Here is a 4590-nt window from a genome sequence, read left to right on the forward strand (position 1 = left end):
GAACTGGTCCTGAAAATACACTAGTGTCCAAAACTTAAGGAAAGAAGTAACATTCGGGTAATGTGTCACTGTCAAGTCATAAAGCTCGATGGAACATGTACCATCCATAGAAACAATTGCTTGAGTATAATGCAGAAGGTATCTGAAATAAATCCGTCGTGAGACGAACGGAATTTACACCATTAGTCAAAGACAATAATTATGCTGAAGTCACTTTGATTTCTGATAGATCCCTGGACATTACGAAATGCAAGACATAGTTATTAATGTGACGTGTGATCACCACGGACGGAAATTCGTACTCTGCAACGTTGTCCCACGCTGGTCGTAAGGTTGGTAAGTAGTTCTTGTGGAGGGCTTTCCAACACTCCACCAGAACGTGCTGGATGGTATTTGGTGCACGTCCATGTTCTACAAAACGTCTCCCCAGCGAATCCCACAAGTGCTAGATGGGATTTAAGCCCGGTGAACGAACAGATCAGTTCATTCGCCGATTACTTTCTCGTTCCAAACGCTCCTGCTTTTGCGTTATTCCCTGCAGTCGCTCATTGTTATCCTTAAAAATTCTGAATGCACCACTGAAAAAATACACATGGGGAAGACGTATGGCGTCGCAACAACGTAGATTGGTCAGTGTATCATGCTGATAGATTTGGAGCTCATACAACATTATGCCTCCACACACCACAATGCCTGTACCACCAAACGTCATACTCGCCCTTTTCTAATTATTCGCTTCCGGTATTGTGTTTGCCCGCCCGGTTAGCCGAGCGGTCTAACGCACGGCTATCCGGTGCGGGAAGGAGCGCCTGGTCTCCGGCACGAATCCGCCCGGCGGACTTGTGTCGAGGTCCGGTGAACCGGCCAGTCTGTGGATGGTTTTTAGGCGGTTTTCCATTTGCCTCGGCGAATGCTGGCTGGCTCCCTTTATTCTGCCTCAGCTACACTACGTCGACGATTGCTGCGCAAACAAGTTTTCCACGTACGCGTACATAGGGGTTACACTCGTCTCGTCTGAGACGTTCCCTAGGGGGGTCCACCGGGGGCCGAGCTGCACAATAATCTTGGGTTCAGTGTGGGGCGGCGGAGGGGTGAAGTGGACTGCGGTAGTCGTCGTGGGGTTGTGGACCACTGCGGTTACGGCAGGGACACAGCCTCTCCATCGTTTCTAGGTCCCTGGTTAACATACAACCACCAAAAGACGATGCTCGACAGTGTTCCTATTGAGAATCACTGTCCCCATCGTTTCTAAAGTCATAATGAGGAACCAGGGTTACTCCAACTGAATTATTGTTCTTCAATAAAAGTGTCATTTTTGTTCGTCTCTGTTATGCCTTGTGTTCGAAAATTATTTTTGTTTTTTGTAACTAAATGCTTTTATTGTTTTCTTTGAATAAATTCAAATATCGTTCGGAAATTAACTCGTAAAGTATTGCGTGGGTTCTGAACCTAGCACTTCCGTTTGCGACGTAATAACAGTACCATTGTTTGTCACATTTACTTCAAGAATCATGAATTGAGCCTACGCTCGGTGGCGTAAATGCTGTTATAGGCAATGACCATGGTTCAAATGGCTCTGAGCACTATATGACTTAACATCTGAGGTCATCAGTCCCCTAGAACTTAGAACTACTTAAACCTAAATAACCTAAGGACATCACACACATCCATCCCCGAGGCAGGATTCGAACCTGCGACCGTAGCGGTCGCGCGGTCCCGGACTGAAGTGCTTGGAACCGCTCGGCCACACCGGCGGCAATGACCAAGGAAATTATCTCGTGACGATAATTGTCGGTAACAACATCCACGTAAAGTACGTATTTTTGGATCAAGAAATCACTACGCAGCTGTAAATGAATAATATTGTAAATATTTCTCACTGTAATGGTTTAACAGTTGTAAGACGTAGGCACTGCCGGCGATGGGCGAGGCATGGCAGAGTCTCTGACCAGAGAGTAGTATGTAGTTAGTTGTTGCTTGTCGCGAGTCGACAGTAGTAGTCAGTCGGTAGTAGCAGGCAGTCGGCATTAGTCAGTGCTAGTAAACTGTAGTAAGCAGTAGTCGACAGTCGGTCGGCGCGTGCCTGCGCGTGTCGGCAGTCTGCTCTGGTCGGGAATTTGGACGATGAGTATTATTGTAGAAGGTAAAGAAGCAGCCTTGCGCATATCTAGTAATGCATATTAACTGTCATTAACTTCTTTTAAAAATGCCGCAATAATAATTTTCTTCAAAAAATGGTTCAAATGGCTCTGAGCACTATGGGACTCAACTGCTGAGGTCATTAGTCCCCTAGAACTTAGAACTAGTTAAACCTAACTAACCTAAGGACATCACAAACATCCATGCCCGAGGCAGGATTCGAACCTGCGACCGTAGCGGTCTTGCGTAATTTTCTTAATATAAAGTAATTTTTTTAAAGAAAAGCATTCATTTCAATTTAAAGAATATTTCCAATGCATGATCATTCCTTCCAAGAATCAGAAAAAAATATACGCCAGCACTGCACGAAGCTGTGCCAAAAAATTTCTACATAAGAGCAGATATATATTCGCAGTTTTTATTGAGGTAAGAATTTTTTCTTTTTTATACAGAATACAGGGCCGAGGCGCAGCGCTGCTGTCGTCACAAAATTTACCAGGTTACTGAATTTTTTATTATTTTTGGGTTTAGGAATTTTTCTATTTTTAAAATTAACATTAAATGAGAAAATAATTTTGTGGGTACATTAAATGTGAATGCATTTCTGCACAGAGATTATAAATGGGAGCCAATTTTGTTCAGAGGTTACATTAAAAGTCAATTTTGTTCAGAGGTTGCAATATTTTAAAAATTCATTTAATTATTATATTTGTGCGGAGGTTACGCTTGGTTTTTGGTTTCTCTTATAAAATATTTTCTTGTGGGGAGTTTACACTTGGTTCATGGTTCATTTCATTATTTTTGCGGGGAGGTTACACAGTACATAGTCTCACACCTTTCCTCTATAGCATTACTTTAAATTGCGTCTTTGCCAAGCCAGCTGAAAAAAATCGTTTACTGCACACCTGCTTGTTTCAATGAAAATGAAATCTCCTCCAAGTTTGAAGGCTGCTGTGAAATAGAAATGATGTACTAGCTGCGCGAGGAACTGCGCGATTGTAAGGAAAATTATTAAAATTTGCCGCGTAGTGGCGGTTATCTTTTAGCTCCTGCGATGCTACGGTGTCTCGACTGCCAAGCGTGCTAGAATTGCTGTAAATGCTTCGTTGTTTGACACAGGGCGATTACAACCACGAAGCGAAAGGATTAAATAACACATTATACAGTGTTTCAAAGCGGGAAGACACAGAGCTATCTTATAACAATTAAAGTGTCAGAGAAAGAGCGAGCGGCAGAGAGAGAATGTCACACAGAGAGCCCCTGTCAGAATGGCGCTTATATATGTATACTAAATTGTAAGAGTCACAGATATAAATATACTGTTTCGTATCACATTATATGAAGTTTCTATTGTAATTCGCTTTCTCCCAAGTAACATTATATCCCATGTCTATTGATTTTCTTTTTCACTAGTTGTTACAGTATACAAATTATCTTTTATTAAAGTCAATCAGTTCATTAATTCGTAACAAATATATAAATGTTTTTTACAGATACAAATGTGGACGCTATTTGTGCCCCCAGAATTGTCATGCATACATCTGAATATTGTGTGTAATTTCCATTCCACTAGCGTTCCTGTTTTTTACAACACACGCATCACATCAGTAGTATCTCACGGTTCGGGTTCACCTTCACTAACAGTTCACGGCACTGATCATTATTAACAGACTTTTACACGGAACATCTACGTAGTCGTTAGTTATTGTTCAATTTATGAAAATTTGCATGAATTTCATGATATCTACGTTCTTACAGGTTGCAATTCAAGTTTTAGAAATTTATGAACTGGTATTTGCTGCCGCTTGTTATTATGTTGTTGCAGCCACATGTAGTAAGCGTTGCTTCACACAGAGGAGAATGACAAAACAGAGGCACGGCAGCGACCGAGGGGTTGCAAAATAAACATGCACAGGTAGCCTTGCTGACAGCAGCAATCTACCAACCGACTGACGCAAGGTCGCACCCTGACCGGGCACTGAGCGAAGCCTGGAGAGTGCTGAGTAAGGGGAAGTGAGGCCAGCACGCTAAGTTACGCTGCACTATACTGCGGGAGTAATAACAAAAAGCTGCCACCGAGGGTAAAGAACGTCCTCCTGCCGGATATAAGTAGTGGAGCGCAGGCAGCAACAGACATAAGCCATTAGGAAGCAGTTCGGATCTGAGGACGGACGTGGTCCATGTCCGAATGTTCAATCTTCGTAGGTGACGATTCCGGAAATCTGTTTCAGCTCGCGGATACGCGGCTCCATGGGCGTGCCCGTACTGGGGGCGCCGAGCGGCGACGAGTTCATCTCAACCACAGGGCATCCTGGCTTCAGCAGAGCACTGGTGGCCGGAGGCCCTCGAGTGCGATCAGCGGTGCGCGTTGCGCGCATTGTCGGATAATCTACACAGGAGCAGCCAGGCGGAGGGATCCGCAGGGCTGGGCAGCGACGACGAGGGAGAAAT

Source organism: Schistocerca americana, chromosome 1 (assembly GCF_021461395.2).
Source record: "Schistocerca americana isolate TAMUIC-IGC-003095 chromosome 1, iqSchAmer2.1, whole genome shotgun sequence".
NCBI classification, from domain to species: Eukaryota; Metazoa; Arthropoda; class Insecta; order Orthoptera; family Acrididae; genus Schistocerca; species Schistocerca americana.